The following is a 19620-nucleotide window of genomic DNA, read 5'->3' as shown; positions in this document are numbered from 1 at the left end:
AAGTTATACCGTACACGTTCTCAAGTTCAGATTGAAGAACGCCTTAAATAATAGGCAACTTCTCTAACATATAAGTTGAAACTCGCTTCAAATCGGTGACACAACAACAGTGACGTCATGACACACTTTGAAATGAACAGCCAGTAGTATGCTTGCTGTGTGGTGGACATAAAACAACGTTAATAAAGCGAAGAAATATTAACTGTATTTGTAATTTCTCATTCAATTATAGAGAAAAGTACTGTGGTTCTGTAAATATAGCCAAATCATCTCGGGATATTCATTGAAATGCATGTATTTAGCATTCCTGATTAAAAAAGCTTGGCTTCGAACGCTAGGATTATAGTGTAGTGTAGAGAATGACAATTTGTCGTCAAACAAAAGCAGAAAATAAGTCACATCTTACATAGTAAAAGTAATTACTCCAACTAAAAATTATATATATAAAGAACAGAAAATAACTGGAAGGTCCGGTCTTACAAGGGAAGGGTTTCGGCTCGAACAGGAATTTTTGGTTAAAAATTTGTACATAGGCTTACCTCACAAAGGTAATGAAGACCGTAAAAGCATTCATTTGTGTATCTCTCCGTTTGGTTGGTATTGGTCAATACACTTCTTTAAAAAAAATGTACATGAGGATTCTCTATAAAATGCACGAAACAGCATGGAGCAGAGCAATAAGCACAACACGCAGAAGCAACACCTGAACAATCTTCTGAACCACACTCCAGTGCTGAAAAATCAAATGCCACCTGAATTACACTTTTGAAGTCCGAGACTCGTTCAGGATTCACGTAACCAGCTAACTCCCAGGAATACTGAAGCATAGGGCGGTACACTGGAGCAGAAAACTGGTTATGAATAACAGAGTGCATTTTTATTATAAACACTCGATTTCCCAAGTTAAGTTCTGGATTCTCAGCAAGAGTCCTTATGCAATCTGTTATCCTACGAGAATATGTTTTGTATTGCCTAAGGAAATAGATATCCAGAAGCTGGAAATATTTTTTTTTACGTGGAATGATCATGTCTTAGCCTTGGAATGATTCATTTATTAAGGTTGTGTCCTTGTGCACATTCAATGACTCACAGAACAGTGTACATTTTTGATTAGCTGCAATATTTTCAGACAGAACGTTGGAGAAAAATGTTCTTAAATGGGCTCTAGACATTTTGCCATTCGCACTAGCTTCTACGCTAGGCTAGGCTTACGGGTAAGGTGCCCCATCCTCTTAACTTGCGCAGTGCTCTCCCCAACCCTCAACTTGTACAGTGCTCTAACAGACAAACCACACATTACACAAACGAATGCTTTTGGGAGCTTTACAGAGATGTAAAGATGGGCCTGTATACACATTTTGGATACGAAATTCCTGTTCGAGCCGAAACCCTTCCCTTGTTAGTTGGGACATCGTGGCTTTGAAGAAAAGCTAAAACTTACAATACGTAGAGAGGTAGCGAAAAGTTACCTAACCTAATCAACTACATTTGGTTTGATTTTAAAGATACGTGAGAGCAGCGCAGGCAGATAGTCAAACTTTCTCCCGTAAGAAAAGTCTGGGAAATTTGGCTTTTACAAATTGGGTTGGAGTTTAATGATTGGATTTTCAGTACACAAATTTTCTTCAGCTTCAACTGGAGGTGTTTCGGTTGAGTTTCGCACACTTTCTTTTCTTCTCTTCGGTAACTGAATACGTGGTGTTTCTCGTTTGCAGTTTTCTTGCTTTTGATTCTTTTCTTCTTTCTCCATTCGCTTGTTTTGCTTGTTTCCTACAATTATTTTCAATCTCTCCTACTCTATCTTCCATTACTCTTTCTCCTTGAGCTGCAGCTTCATCCCGGTTTGTATTCTGGATTCTTGTCACTGTAACAAACTTCATAAATCTCAACATTGTCTTCAGCACCATTAACTTTCATCTAAAAAAGGGAAAAATTATTCCGGGGCACGATATCGAACGCGGGACCTTTGGCTGTGCGCGCCAACATTCTACGACTGAGCTACCCAGGAACTCTAATCAACACCGGTTCAATACACGTCACTGTTCGTTAACAGGAAACCACAATTCAAGTCACACAGAATTTGTGTCTCGGTGATGGGTTCTGTTATCTTGTCAGATCACTTGAGATATGTGGATATAAGGGAAAGATTGAACATATTACAGTGAATGGGCCTACATTTGATTTTTTTTTTCGCGCTCGCGCTAGGATCTGCCGCTTTTGCTTTACATCCGTATATATTTCTGATTTTTTAAAGATAAAATGTATTGTAATGGGGATTAATTTATTTTGTGGAAGCGCATATTAAACATTCATGAGCCAATTTGCATAATGTGCATATTAAATATGAGAAATTTTCTCATATTTTGCATTACACAGAGAGCTAAACTAGTTGATGCAGATATATTATAAATAGGGACCGGATTTTTACGTAATATCAAGGTGTGAAATATGTACATATTTATGTAAGAAAAATAAGCTGAATATGTACCAAAATATGTAAAATCATGAAAATATTTAATATCAATATCTGCGCTAGTTTGTATTGTTAAGCGTAGATATTTGTAGTCTGGAACAATTTTTAATCTTCTTTTCTTCATGACGATTTCTACTGTTTCTGGTGCTCTTCCGCCGTTTCTGAATATCATCATATCTGTCTTGTTCACATTTATACCAAATTTGTTTTTATTGCACAATTTTACCATGATATTTATTGTTTCTTTTAACTTTGTAAGATCTTCAGACCCTACTACTATGTCGTCCGCTTATGCGTATGAGATTATTCCCTCCTTGATTTTTACAATACAGAGTAGTTGTATGAGAAAGTTTGCCTTTTGTTCATTCATATTTACAGTGGGCGGTAAGGGGTGAGTTCCTCTTTTACGTTCTGGAACTTAGATGTTGTTTCGTCCTGAAATATATCCTTTCTCGGGTAGGTAAAAAGGCATATTTCAAATTGTAAACTTCCCCAGCAGCAGTTTTCTTTTTCCGTTTAAAGAAGTAAAAATGAATAAAACCCCAAAATATGTAGATTTCTGTAATACCAAGCCTTAATATGTAATGTGGGGCAAATATGTAAAAATATGTAGTATCAAATTTTAATATATTAATGGTAATTACAAGATTCGCAAAGATTTGTTACTTATATACGGTTAGGTTGAAAGGAATATAATATGTAATTACATAAAAATCCGGTCCCTAATTATAAAGCATTAAATATTAGGGATAATTTTTTGAGAATGGGTATATTTTTCAAGGTAGGTTATATTGTACTAGGGTTTGATCTATTTGATGTAGTATAACTTGTGCAGTAAAAAAATAGGTCAATGTTTTCATTCAGGGGTATTGCACGCAGCGCCTGAAGTTCGCTGGAAATTCTCATATTATGACTGAACCAAAGCGGCAACTATGCATTGACCATGAAGTGAATATTCAATTGATGCAGACTATAGTCGCTTCTCTTCACTTCGTCGTAATGTCCATGTTTCTGCCCCATACAATGCTACACTCTACACCAGAGGTCTCCAAAAAGCGTATCGTTATTCGTGCTCTCGATGCTGCCCGCCGAACACAGTTTGCTATAAGGCTAGAGAAGCGGAAGAGACTCGTACCTCAACAGATGGGAGCCATCAGTGGGGGATCGCGGCAACGGTCTGCTTAAACTTTAACTTTGTTCTGGACACAGTATTTTAGTAACGTCCTGTATGCACGATTTTACAAATGATGCTTCTGTAAAGGACTTCATTGATTTTCCAGTATTCAAAGATAGAACACAGCTAGTAAGAACTTTTTTTTTTTGTTTAAGACTGAGGGCGACACGTGTGTGATTTGTGTTTGTATTTTCTTGTTTTATAATTATCAAAATATTTGTTGGCCTACGCATTTCACCTAAAATTAAACGAAAAACTATATGTTTGTCATGCGAATCTGAGTAATATACTGATTATTTATTATGTATAACCAACAGTTATACAGATAGCCTCAAAATAAATTATTTTCACATGTCCAACATGCCTGTAATTGTATGATATTCTTTGTGAAGTGTCGAGTATTGTCATCGCAAGTTGAAATTTAACACACGCTCAAGAATTTTCGAACAAATTAATCATTTCATATTCTCCCCACTAATACAAAAAAAAATTATCTTACTCTTTATCCTTGATTATACTAAATCCATGATTAGAAGACATTGTGAAACGGTGGAACACTTCAACCAACACAGTGATAATGGGAGTCCGCCACTGCTCTTCGTTTGCTTATAAACATTGAGTACAGTGCAGGTGGGGATGGGTGAGACGGATCGCGCTCTTTACGTACTGGCTTCAGTTCCGTTCAGGGGCTTACTCGCTAGTAGTCTTTTGGAGATGTCTGCTCTACACAAAACACTTCACTAGTCTCTTCCTTAGTTTTTTCTCCAGAGGGCCACATAATATGTTCCTTTTTAAATTAAGAGCTTCCTTTGTCATTGCTATTGTCCTTTTGACTTCTTGGCAACAGGTCATGTTACTGCTTATACTGGATGTTCAGTTCAAAGTGTGTCATGGCTCGCTGTATCCCGTCATGTGGCTAGCCGATGAGCCTAGAGAATTCAATCTTCCTACACTTCCGCCGGTAGTGGCAGGAATGTGAACTGTTTGGAAATACGTACTGTCGGGATATGGGGAGAGTGTTAAGACGATTACTTACTTATTTGTTGACATCAACTTCGACGGTCAACATGGACACGGAGCATTTGATTTGTGTTGTGGAATGTTACCGTACGCAACCGATGATAACAAATACCCTGCGTACGACTTGCTCGCACAAAACACAGTTCGAAAGAGGTTATGGTAGCACACAGACCTTACAGACCGCCATCTGTTGCTACGACGTTCAAGTTATACCGTACACGTTCTCAAGTTCAGATTGAAGAACGCCTTAAATAATAGGCAACTTCTCTAACATATAAGCTGAAACTCGCTTCAAATCTGTGACCCAACAACAGTGACGTCATGACACTTTGAAATGAACACCCAGTAGTACACCCCAAGTATTTGAAGCTGTCCACGTATTCTACTGCCTCATTTAGAATACTTTTCTTCCTATGACCATGGTTTCCTCTTGTTGTCATTGCCCACAGCTGTCATTTAGCGTCAGTAGTATATATCTCAGTATCATCTCTTCTTCTGCTAATAACGCCATATCATCAGCAAATCTTATGCACTTTATTCTTCTTCCTCCTATCATCACTCCTATTATGTTCTGAAAACAGTTCTTCACTAAATCCTCCAAGTAAATATTGTACAGGGTAGATGATAAACGACATCCTTGACGTACTCCTCCCCCTATTTTGCTTCCTTCTGACATTTCTTCTCCTATTCTGACTTTTACTCGTTGTTTCATATAATGCAGGGATGTTGAACAGCGCTCTCAACCTGCGAAGCGATTAATACTTTTTCCTACCCTAAAAGAGATGAAACGACAGTCAGTAAGGTCAACCTGAGCTCGCTGTAGCAGTGTTCTGTACGCAGTGTGTTTATCAACTCTGGCGGCTGGTATGGATATGAAACGACGATTCATTAGTGAGTGGATAGATAAATATTTATTTATCAGGACGGAAAGGCACATTGCTTAATATGTAGAAAGGAACTTGGGATACCTAAGCCATCATAATATTAAAAGGCATTTTAATTTAACACATGCAGAAGCTTACGGACCAGAAAAATTATCTGGTTTCATTCGTGAAAAGGATTTAGAGGAATTAAAACGAAAGCTAAAAAGGATAAATGTTCATCTTCTCTCTTGCTTAAAAAAAGTCCCTTGTGCAGATACTTGTATTTCCCTATTTTGACTATGCTGACATTTTACTGACTGACGTTTCCAGCGACAACAAAACGAAACTTCAACGTGCTCATAATTTGTGTGTACGTTTTGTAAGCAATGTTCGTAAATATGATCACATTACCCCATCCCTGGAAGCAATAGGTTGGCTTAAACTAGATAAAAAAAGAAATTTACATTGACTTCTCCTTCTCTTCGAAATCTTGAACTCTTCTATTCCTTCGTACCTGTCGTCTCGCTTCACTTACCTTTCTTCCCACCACAATCTGAACACACGCTCTCGCCATGAAACAATACTAACAATACAATCCCATCGAACCTCCTCATACTCATCCTCTTTCACAATAGCCCTGCCAAGACTCTGAAATTCGTTACCTGCTAGCATCAGGGACTGTCGAAATAAAATTGAATTCAAACGCAAACTTACTAGGCACTTGGTCAGTAATTGAGACTCGTTCAGACATGGTTTCTTGTAAATAGTTCTCTTAATCTATCACAAAATATTTGAATATCCGGTAATTTCATCACTATAGAATTTTGTTATTGTAGGTTTAATTTGTAATTTAGTAAATTCAAAAATATTCTTGTCGTACTTTAATTTTTATTGTAATTGTAAATTTAATATTAATTGTAATCTTATTGTTCATGTTATAGTTGTAATCCCCTGGTAGAGGGGCAGAGAAGGCCTGACGGCCTTATCTCTACCAGGTTAAATAAATAAATACTAATAAATAAGATTTAATTCAGAGAATCTTCCATCATTATCCGTGTTAATAGAACAAGCTTGGTTCGTGCTAGTTACAAAATTTGTGAAATTATTGCAACGGCTTCAAAGCTATTTACTGACGGGGAATTTGTGAAAGACTGTTGCATATCTGTTCCAACATTATGTTAATAATTTTAAATTTATACGTTTGTCACGTAATGTTGTTGCAGAGCGCATATCAGAAATGGGAGATAACTTGCAGGGACAACTGATACCAAGAATGAAAATGTTTTCTTGTTACTCACTAGCTCAAAGATGCGGCGCAGCTAGCTGTATTCATAAGGGGTCTCGATTCAGATTTCAATGTTCATGAAGATCTTATAGATGTCATTTCACTAAACAATCGAACTCGAGGAGAAGATATTTTTGAATCTGTAACAAAAAATTTGAACAAATTTCAAGTCACGCTAAAAGTTATTAATTTTATACATTAAAGCAGTTTACGTTTATGAACTTGAAGTTACAATGCTACAACACATACACACTAAGTTGATACTTTAAACACGATATTAACAACATTGTTATTATTATTAATATTAATATTATTATTATCATCATCATCATCCATCCATCCTCATGTAGGCCTAGATTCTTTGTTTATCAGAGTTCATCAAGTGCAAATCTAAAATGAGCTCCTAATCAATTAGCAAGATGTATAAAAGTTATCAAAGTACGAGCCGCCGCTTTAATAGTATCGCTTTTGTTTACGATCATTCGCCCGGTGTGCCTGCTACCTGTGTTCAAACGTTGCACGGTAAGGGAGGAGTGAAGGCTCTGCAGTTCACAGCTCGAGAGCGCTGTTCGACATCCCAGATATAATCCTTAGTGAATAGCCTCCTCTCTTTCCAATCCACGCCAATTTTCTTTAGGATCCCCATATGTTTTTTTTCAATCCACTCTGTCAAACACCTTATATAGGTCCACAAATACTATATACACTTCTTCATTCTCCTCTTGGTGTCTTTCGCCGATTGTTCGTAGCAGTCCAATTGCACCTCTCTTTTCTCTTCCTGAAACCAAACTGCTCTTCTTCCAAATGTTCTTCCATCTTAGAATATAAACTTCGATTCAGTATTCACAGAAGAATCTTCGCCGAGTGTGATATCAGGCTGATAGTCCTGAAATCGTTACATTTCTCGGCATTATTTGTCTTCGGTATTGAAAGCAACACTGTCTCCGTAAAATTTTAAGGCTAGTCGTCTTTCTCATATATTTGCTTGATTAATGATAGAATTTCCTTATTGTCTTCAACCAAGCATTTCACTAATTCAGTGGGGATTCCATCTACTTCTGTTGCTTTCCCATTCTTCACTTCCCTAAGCGCTAGTTCAACTTCTTTCATTAAAATGGAAAATCTTTTTTCGTCTTCTGACACTGTTGTTTCGTCTTCTATAGCCAAGTCATCTAAACGATTCCCTGTCTCATATAACCCTTCTACATATTTCGTCAATCTGTTCAGTATTCCTGGTTTGTCTGTTATTATATGATAAAATATATATCTTGATTACACGACTTTTAACACTGTATCACTTCGGAATATGTATGGCAAGACTTTCCTGTGTTAAATTTCAACGTACCTCGTTTACATGTTTCCACATATTTATGGGTCATCTTCAGAACTGGTCGTTATTGGTCTTGGCGCCACTATACGTAAGATAAAACATAATCACAAAAAAACATAAGAATACAATACAAACACAAGAACACAAAAAATACATCACACTAACATACGAAAAAAACACACACACAAAATTGCAACCTCATTCAAGAAATTAAATTACAACATCTCATACAGAACAAATAACACTCTACAAAAACATCTCAACACACTACCAACACAAACAAACAAATACAACCAGATAGGCGTATACAAACTCAAATGTAACACCTGCAACAAGTTCTACATAGGACAGACAGGCAGATCGTTTGAAACACGTTACAAAGAACACATCAAAGCCATAACAAAATTACAAAATACCTCCACATATGCAGAACACATCACAAATGCTAACCACACCCACAGAGACATCAACACAAACATGGAAATACTGCACATCCAACCAAAAAGCCAGAAACTAAACACGCTAGAACAATATGAAATATACAGACACACAAAAACACACCCCAACGAAATTCTCAACACACAACTCAACTTCAAAACACACACACTCTTTGACTCTACACTATACCACAGGAACACACCCTCACAGGAAACAGAACAAGTGGCGCCAAGACCAACAACGACCAGTTCTGAAGATGACCCATAAATAGGTCGAAACATGTAAACGAGGTACGTTGAAATTTAAGACAGGAAAGTCTTACCATACATATTCCGAAATAAAATATATAATTATAATTGAAATAATTTGTAATTAATATTCTCACTTGAATAAAATTAATAAGAGTTAATTAGAAATTCGTTATCTACTTCTATGTTAATTTTTGTTAATAATTTATTTAATTTTAAATGTAAATTTCTCCGTATTTTTATCTTTTGATATCAGGGCATTGAGAAATGAAACTTTGGCTTAGTTTAAAGCCATTGTTGAAGCCATGTTTCATAGAAGTAGCCGTTGAATTTTTGACTCTTTCAAATTGAATATTATGTTCTTTCTCGTATTAGTATCATGATGTGAATATGTGTTGAAATTTTTCTTGTTTTTATGTAAAGAAGTTAACAATGTGTCATCCTATTTTCTATATATAGTTACTTGTTTCTCTCTAAAGTCCCGACCCATCTTCGGTTCAGTCAGAGGACGATTATTTCGCGAACACCTGCGTTTGAATCGCTGGAAACCACACGAAATTTATGGTTGCTAAATTACCATTCTGGCAAGTAGATCTACATCGTTTAACTTTGTCATTTTTTTCACTATTTTTCCATTCACATCGTCATCAGAGTCCACATATGCTCAAAAATGTCGACCGTTCGAAAGCATAATTAAAGAAAGTGATTAATGAAGGACGAAGTGCTGCACCCCGCTGTTAACATGGGCCATTAAAACTTCGCGCTCTATAGATTTCCCGTCATGAAGGTCGGCGTCATCAAGGGGCAGATGGCTTATATGAAACTAGTTAACATTTTATTTGCCGATAAGGCGCCTGGGCGCGCCGTCACAAGAGCGGTCATTGCGTTGTTTACCCGGCTTCAGATATTGCCTGGTCTAAATGTAGTTCGACTGGATTTCAGGTTTCCCATGCCACCATCCCACTATTATTCCATATAAATGCCTACTGCAAATTATATCCCTGATTTCATTTCTACTTTGTGCTCACGTTTTGAGATTTAACAAGGAAGCATATATGACAGTCATATCAATTGATGCCCATAGGAGCAAGCGCGCGCTTTAGAGCTCAGAGAGCCTGAGCGCTTTACAGCGGAAAGGAAAGAGACAGATGAAAGAGGTACTACAGGGACATCATTTTATTTTTACTAACATTTTTAATATTAACCTGTCTATACCTTTAGAGAACCCGAAACACCGCTTGCTCCCCCTTCCAAGACTGGAGTTCAATGATACTGGCTTAAAACACAAACCACTCTACTAGGTATAGGAAGGAAGAAAAGTAGTTCATCCATTTACGTAAACTAGGAAATATCGCGATTTTGAGTTTGATAATTTTCATTAGGTTTTTCTTTAATCAAAGTACAGTACTGTATTAAGAATAAGTGTTTTTACTCACGAAGTGAGTTATCCATGCGAACGTATTCATTATGCAGTGTATATTATACTGTCTACAGCACATTAGCGTACAATATAGAGAAAGAAGTTGAATTGAGAAATAATCATAATATGAATATTTAAACACAATTTTGAAAATGGTGGCCGTTCATTTCGATACAGGCTTCAGTTGTTTTGTGCATATTATCGCACTATAGACTATTGCATCTAATTACAATTGCCAGTTTCGTCCTTCGTACTAGTAACTCATGTTGAAATAATTCTGTACCTACTCTAAGTACTGTACATTCAATCTTCACTTCTGCCCGACACGAAAATATAAAATTACTCAGACATGCTATCTACTATCCGTCTAAGTGGTTATGCCGCGGGATTGTAGAAAGGGAGGAAATCACGTGACAGTTAATTACTTAACGAGGCCCTTTTATTTAAGTTAAATTAAACAGCTGTATAATATTACGTAAACGTCCAATTCCTAAGAGAAATTAATGTTTTCAGAAAAGAGCTAAGACAGCCCAGCTTTTACAGAGGGGCGAGCAGAAGCAGGTGGGGGAAATCGGGATGCGACGTAGGCAAACGGACAGTACCTGTACGAAAATATGATTCAATATTGAAAGCTCTTTCGTCACTGGAAAACGCGAACATATTTCTGGAACGTACTATACTAAGTAACTCAGTAGTGCTTACTATCTGCGGTCTTGGTTCTGTGTAGAGTTGGAACTTCCTTAGTAGAAGGGGTGGGAGTGAAGTACATTCAAAAACTCAGGTACAATAAAAATTGAAGTAAAAATAAAATGATGTCCCTGTATATGCCGCTTGGTTGAGCTATATTCAGGGATAGCCAGCACTGATTCATAAATAAAGGGAAGAAAACTTATTAAAACTGTACCCATGTTAATTTTTACTTTTGTCTGAGAGGTGTAAGTGCATTATAAGAATGTAAGTTTATATTTTAATATTCATTTTCCATAAGTTTGATTTTTTTATTGAAAAGAAATATTTTCTCAACTTTCATTCATAGAAAAGTGAAATTTTCAGATATAGGCCTATTTATTTAGTAGCATTACAGAATGTTTTCGTAAATTTAATATACCGTATATACGTATTACTGAAGATAGTGTATTGAAATTTTTGAAAATATTCGCATGGAAATTGTTTGTAAGGAAATGAATTAACAAAGCAACTACTGTTACATCATAAGCAAAAGATATGTGCCCATGTGTTGTAAAAATGTCAGCTCTATAGCTTCAGCACATTTCGAGAAAATAATTTAATATTCTGATGATAGGAAGTTGCTCACCAATATCACCGTAAAAGCATAATGCAATAAGAATTTTGTTATGGAATATTACTTACACTTAAACCATATATAGCACCTACGTAACTTTGCTTTGTACTGTAATGTTTTGATTAGTTTATTGATTACTTTTATAAGGCTAAAGGTACCATCTGTATCAATTCAGACTTACCATGTCATACTCATCAATCTCTTTTTTTGGGGGGGGGGATATCACTTTGTTTTGAATGATGTGTTTCATCCATTTAGTACAGTATAGTTGTACTACTTAATAGCGTGTGGGAAAATATCAGAGATAGTATCAAAATTGCAGCTGAGCAGAGCATAGGTTATTATGAAACTAAGAAAAAGAAACCGTGGTTTGATGAAGATTGTTGCATGGTAGTAGAAAGAAGGAAACAGGCAAAATTGAAATTCTTACAGGATCCAGTTGAGGAGAATAGAGATAATTATTTCAATGAAAGACGGGAAGCAAGTCGTACACTTAGGAATAAAAAGAGAGGTTACTTGAAGGAAAAACTGAATGAGGTAGAAACAAATAGTAAGAATAAAAACATTCGAGATTTATATAAGGGTATAAAGGAATTTAAGAACGGATATCAGTCAAGGGTAAACGTGATCAAGGATGAGAATGGTGACTTGCTTGCAGACTCTTCATCAATCCTAAACAGATGGAAAAACTATTTTGCGCAACTACTAAATGTACATAGGCCAAATAGAAATGATCGGGATGATATTGAAATACAAACTGCTGAGCCATTTATACCCGAACCCACGATTTCAGAAGTCGAAATTGCGATAGAAAATCTGAAAAAGTACAAGTCTCCAGGTATCGATCAAATTCCAGCAGAATTAATACAAGAGGGTGGAAGTGCATTATATAGCGAAATTTATAAACTTGTACTTGCTATTTGGGAAAAGGAAATTGTACCAGAACAATGGAAGGAGTCCATAATTGTACCTATTTTTAAAAAGGGGGACAAAACCAACTGTGGTAACTTTCGAGGAATATCACTTTTGTTGACGTCGTACAAAATTTTGTCCAATATTCTTTTGAGGAGATTAACTCCGTACGTAGATGAAATTATTGGGGATCATCAGTGCGGTTTTCGGCGTAATAGATCGACTATTGATCAGATTTTTTGTATTCGGCAGATAATGGAGAAAAAATGGGAGTATAAGGGTACAGTACATCAGTTATTCATAGATTTCAAAAAGGCATATGACTCGGTTAAGAGGGAAGTATTATATGATATTCTTATTGAATTTGGTATTCCCAAGAAACTAGTTCGATTAATTAAAATGTGTCTCAGTGAAACATACAGCAGAGTCCGTATAGGTCAGTTTCTATCTGATCCTTTTCCAATTCACTGCGGGCTAAAGCAGGGAGATGCACTATCACCTTTACTTTTTAACTTCGCTTTAGAATATGCCATTAGGAAAGTTCAGGATAACGGGCAGGGTTTGGAATTGAACGGGCTACATCAGCTTCTTGTCTATGCAGATGACGTGAATATGTTAGGAGAAAATACACAAACGGTTAGGGAAAACACGGAAAATTTACTTGAAGCAAGTAAAGCGATCGGTTTGGAAGTAAATCCCGAAAAGACAAAGTATATGATTATGTCTCGTGACGGGAATATTGTACGAAATGGAAATATAAATATTGCAGATTTATCCTTCGAAGAGGTGGAAAAATTCAAATATCTTGGAGCAACAGTAACAAATGTAAATGACACTCGGGAGGAAATTAAACGCAGAATAAATATGGGAAATTCGTGTTATTATTCGGTTGAGAAGCTCTTATCATCCAGTCTGCTGTCCAAAAATCTGAAAGTTAGAATTTATAAAACAGTTATATTACCGGTTCTTCTATATGGCTGTGAAACTTGGACTCTCACTCTGAGAGAGGAACATAGGTTAAGGGTGTTTGAGAATAGGGTGCTTAGGAAGATATTTGGGGCTAAGCGGGATGAAGTTACAGGAGAATGGAGAAAGTTACACAACACAGAACTGCACGCATTGTATTCTTCACCTGACATAATTAGGAACTTGAAATCCAGACGTTTGAGATGGGCAGGGCATGTAGCACGTATGGGCGAATCCAGAAATGCATATAGAGTGTTAGTTGGGAGACCGGAGGGAAAAAGACCTTTAGGGAGGCCGAGACGTAGATGGGAGGATAATATTAAAATGGATTTGAGGGAGGTGGGGTATGATGATAGAGAGTGGCTTAATCTTGCACAGGATAGGGACCGATGGCGGGCTTATGTGAGGGCGGCAATGAACCTTCGGGTTCCTTAAAAGCCATTTGTAAGTAAGTATAGTTGTACTACTATGGAATTTATGTGAATATTCCTTCTTAAATCTTTATTATGTTATTAACATTTAAAACACAACTGCAATATTAAGAACTTAGTATTAGTACTTTTATTTTAGAGACAATATAGATAATATCAAACAGAAAGAAGCCATATAAAAATAACGACATAAAATTTCACGTTCCGTTTGAAGTTTGTGCACCACTGTTTTCTTAATCCAACAGGCTGCTTATTCATATACACAACCCTTCCTCTTTCCATATTTAACGCTTGATCCCCACGCATGTCGTCAAGGTCAGAAAAATGCGCTTGCTTTGACATCACTGATATAGGATGAAAAGTTTAATTTAAAATTCCGCGGGAGCAGCGTGTTTCGACGCTTTGACCGTTGTGTGATGGTTTGAGAGTCAACCGGTGTGGAATAACGGTTAGCATAACTGACCGTATAACGAGCGAGCCGGGGTTGAAATTCCGGTTGAGGTTCTTTCCGAAGTACCCCTCTACAAATTGAAGCATAATTGCTGGTAAATTTCGGCGTTGGCCCTCGGACTCTTTTCGCCATTATAATTACGCTTCCTATCTTTCATCATCTTTGTTTGTTTCCCATATTTTGGACTTGCTTCGATGTAGAGTCTGCTCCGGGCCACCGCCGAAATTGTACCACGTGATATGCGGTCATTAGTTGGTGGTGGTAGTGCTATGTATTGTGCACTCTCTCCTGGGCTCATGTTAGCTCGTGGGACCGAGGTTGGGGTACTGCGGTGATGCCTATGGGAAAAGGTGAAACGTTTCTATAGGCTGTAGGGGAATTCAGAGACGGCCCACAGGGGAATCTGTAGCGCGGAGGGCGTCAGGGCATCCACAACATTGAATTCCGGGCAGTACAATGGACCTACCAAAGCCAATTGAGGAGTGCTTCAAATGACATTTTTACCTGAAAAGTTCCAAATTCATAATGCAGAATGCACTGTCAAGAGAAATCTATTTTTTCAAGCATTGTCAACAGAAATCCATTTTTTCAGCTTGGACGATAACAACTGACCGCTACAAGTTCTGATCCGTTTCTGGAACAAGAAAGTCATTGTTGGCGACAACAAATTTCTAGAATTTCGCTTTGAATGTAACGCTCAGCACAATAATGTTAAAACATATAAAATTATATATACAGGGACATCATTTTATTTTTACTTCAATTTTTATTGTACCTGAGTTTTTTCATGTACATCACTTCCACCCCCCTCTACTTCCAACCGTTCTCCACACAGAACCAAGCGTATTAAGTCAAAGTCCCCTTAAGGTCATAGTAAACTCAAACAGTACTGAGTTAGTGAGTATAGTACGTTCCAGAAATATGTTCGCTTTCAATATATTGAATCATATTCTCGCACAGGTACTGTCGTCCGTTTCACGTGATTTCCATCCTTTCTACGACCCTGCGACAAAACCACTTGGACGGACAATAGATAGCATGTCTGAATAATTTTATCTTTTCGGATCGGGCAGAAGTGAAGATTGAATTTACAGTACGTAAGGTACTCTTTTATAGAGTAGGTACAGAATTATTTCAACATGAGTTACAGTACGAAGGACAAAACTGGTAATTGGAATTACGTACAATAGCCTATAGTGCGATAATATGCACATTAGAACTGAAGCCTGTATCGAAATGAACGGCCACCATTTTAAAAAATGTGTTTAAATATCCATATTATGATTATTTTAAATTTAACTTCATTCTCTATATTGTACGCTAATGTGCTGTAGACAGTATAATAGAGGCCTACACTGCATAGCGAATACGTCCACGTGGACAGCTCAGTTCGTGAGCAAAAACACTCATTGTTAATACCGTACCGTACTTAGATTAAACAGTAACCTAATGAAAATAATCAAACTCAAAAGTGCGATATTTCCTAAGTTACGTAAATGGATGAACTACTATTCTTCCCTCCTATACCTAGTAAAGTGATTTGTTTGTACAGGGACATCATTTTATTTTTACTAACATTTCTAATATTAACCTGGCTATACCTTTCGCATAAAGGTTGTGAACCGGAAACACCGTTTGCTACCCTCTTCCACGACTGGAGTTCGATGTTACTGGCGCAAGATACAAACAAATCACTTTACTAGGTATAGTAGGGATGAAAAGTAGTTCATCCATTTATGTAAAGTAGGAAATATCGTGATTTTGAGTTTGATAATTTTAATTAGGTTTTTATTTAATCAAATTACAGTAAAGTATTAACAATAAGTGTTTTTACTCAACAACTGAGCTATCCATTCAGACGTATTAATTATGCAATATATATATTGTACTTTACAGCACATTAGCGTACAATATAGAGAATGAAGTTAAATTGAAAAATAATCATAATATGGATATTTAAACACATATTTGAAAATGATGGCCGTTCATTTCCATACAGGTTTCAGTTCTTTTTTGCTTATTATCGCACACAGACTATTACACCTAATTCAAATTACCAGTTTCGTCTTTCGTACTAGTAACTCATGTTGAAATAATTGTGTACCTAATCTATAAAAGAGTACCTTACGTACTGTAAATTCAATCTTCACTTCTGCCCGATCCGAAAAGATAAAATTACTCAGACATGCTATCTACTGTCCGTCCAAGTGGTTTTGTTGCAGGGTCGTAGAAAGGGGGGAAATCACGTGAGAGTTAATTACTTAACGAGGTCCTTTCATTTAAATTATTTTAAACAATTGTATAATATTACGTAGACGTCCAATTCCTAACAGAAATTAATGTTTTCAGAAAAGAGCTAAGACAGCCCAGCCACAAATGGACGGGCAGAAGTGGGTGGGAGAAATCGGGATGCGACATAGGCAAACGGACGACAGTACCTGTGTGAGAATATCATTCAATACTGAAAGCGAACATATTTCTGGAACGTACTATAATCATTAACTCAGTACTGTTTGTGTTTACTATGACCGTAAGGTGACTTTGTCTGTATACGCTTGGTTCTGTGTGAAGAACGGTTGGAAGTTTACTAGTAGAGGGGGTGGGAGTGAAGTACATTAAAAAACTCGGGTACAATAAAAATTGAAGTAAAACTAAAATGATGTCCCTGTATATTACGCCAGTATCATCGAACTCCAGTCGTGGAAGGAGGTAGCAAACGGCGTTGATCCAGAGGTATAGCCAAGTTAATATTAAAAATGTTAGTAAAATAAAATGATGTCCCTGTATATTACGCCAGTATCATCGAACTCCATTCGTGGAAGGAGGTAGCAAACGGCGTTGATCCAGAGGTATAGCCAAGTTAATATTAAAAATGTTAGTAAAAATAAAATGATGTCCCTGTATATTACGCCAGTATCATCGAACTCCAGTCGTGGAAGGAGGTAGCAAACGGCGTTGATCCAAATTTATAGCCAAGTTAATATTAAAAATGTTAGTAAAAATAAAATGATGTCCCTGTATATTCCATTTACTTGTTATCTTGTATTTAAAACAAACAAAAAATTTGGAACGGTTTGAAAGATAATATGGTTTGGGAGCAATGGTGGAATTTAAAATTGCAGGGAAAAGTGAAGTATAGGGTTAAAATTGTCACAATCTAGTCTACGTAGTACATAGGCTACTATGACTCAACGGTTGGAATTGTTTGTATAACTGAAATGCGACTGGGTCATTCGTAAGGTCGGAAACGTTAGTGAAAGTGACCCAGGTCTTGCACCTAGCACACGATATCGATTCGTGTTTGATGACAGTCGGAAACAGTGAACACGCTAACCTCCTGACGCCAGCGCCCGCAGCTCACGCGAAGCCAGGTGTTGCCATCAGCAATCAATCTGGTGCGGTTAAGCAACTCCGACACTCGCGAAGAAGACATTTCTGAAACTGGAATTACAGACTTCGGATTTAATTTCTGAAGACTTTATGTCCAAGTTAATTTTCTTCTCGAAGTATACCGCGCAGAAACGTAATGATTCTTCCAGACATTTACGAATCAAAGTAATGAACCATGTCGAAAATTCCATCTTCCAAAGAAAATTTAATTTCCCAGTTGAATTTATAATTAACTACGATTAAGTGTTAATTTTTCTGCACCTAGAACAAGAAGGCCTACTTTATTTTGAGAGACGAAAAATCCTTATGCAGTAGTACAGGGACATCATTTTATTTTTACTTCAATTTTTTATTGTACCTAAGTTTTTTAATGTACTTCATTCCCACCCCTCTACTAGTAAACTTCCAATCGTTCTCCACACAGAACCGAGGCCGCGTATGCAGTACTGAGTTAGTGTAGTACGTTCCAGAAATATGTTCGCGTTTTCCAGTGACGAAAGGGCTTTCAATATTGAATCATATTTTCGCACAGGTACTGTCGTCCGTTTGCCTACGTCGCATCCCGGTTTCCCCCACCTGCTTCTGTTCGCCCCTCTGTAGTAGCTGGGCTGTCTTGGCTCTTTTCTGAAAACATTAATTTCTGTTAGGAATTGGACGTATTACACAACTGTTTAAAATAACTTAAATAAAAGGGCCTCGTTAAGTAATTAACTGTCACGTGATTTCCCCCCTTTCTACGACCCTGCGACAAAACCACTTGACCGGACAGTAGATAGCATGTCTGAGTAATTTTATCTTTTCGGATTGGGCAGAAGTGAAGACTAAATTTACAGTACGTAAGGTATACTCTTTTATAGAGTAGGTATAGAATTATTTCAACATGAGTTACTAGTATGAAGGACGAAACTGGTAATTGGAATTAGGTACAATAGTCTATAGTGCGATAATATGCACAAAAGAACTGAAGCGTGTATCGAAATGAACGGTCATCATTTTCAAAAATGTGTGTTAAATATCCATATCATGATTATTTTTCAATTTAACTTCATTCTCTATATTGTACGCTGATGTGCTGTAACAGTACAATATACACTGCATAATTAATACGTCCGAATGGATAGCTCAATTCGTGAGTAAAACACTAAGTGTTAATACAGTACTGTATATTGATTAAACAAAAACCTAATGAAAATTATCAAACTCAAAATTGCGATATTTCCTAGTTTACGTAAATGGATGAACTACTTTTCTTCTCTCCTATACCTAGTAAAGTGATTTGTATTTTACGCCAGTATCATCGAACTCCAGTCTTGGAAGGGGGAGCAAGCGGTGTTTCCGTTTCTTGACCTTAATCCAAAGATATAGCCAGGTTAATATTAAAAATGTTAGTAAAAATAAAATGATGTCTCTGTACAAGTAGGCTTTTCAATATTTCTTGGCGAAAGTTCATAGAGACTTATTTTATAACTGTGAGCAAAGTGAACATGTTACATTTTGTCCGACAGAACACCAAAAAAGTTTTCCTCATTCTTTGCGAAAGCACCTCTTACTGCTTGTAGAGACAGAGTTTGTAAAGCGACATGATACCGCCACTGCTTGCCTTCGGTACGTGAATGAAACACACAGTATTGTACAGGAAACTCCTCGTACACGTTTGAATATCTGTGATTACACGATGTAATCACGACACCCGCTTTGGTCACCGCTGATCTAGAATGTTATGTTATGGTTTATTTAACGACGCTCGCAACTGCAGAGGTTATATCAGCGTCGCTGGATGTGCCGGAATTTTGTCCCGCAGGATTTCTTTTACATGCCAGTAAATATACTGACTTGATCCTGTCGCATTTAAGCACACTTAAATGCCATCGACCTGGCCCGGGATCGAACCCGCAACCTTGGGCATAGAAGGCCAG

This window comes from Periplaneta americana, chromosome 10 (assembly GCF_040183065.1).
Source record: "Periplaneta americana isolate PAMFEO1 chromosome 10, P.americana_PAMFEO1_priV1, whole genome shotgun sequence".
Classification (NCBI taxonomy): domain Eukaryota; kingdom Metazoa; phylum Arthropoda; class Insecta; order Blattodea; family Blattidae; genus Periplaneta; species Periplaneta americana.
Note: the sequence above shows the minus strand (reverse complement) of the source record.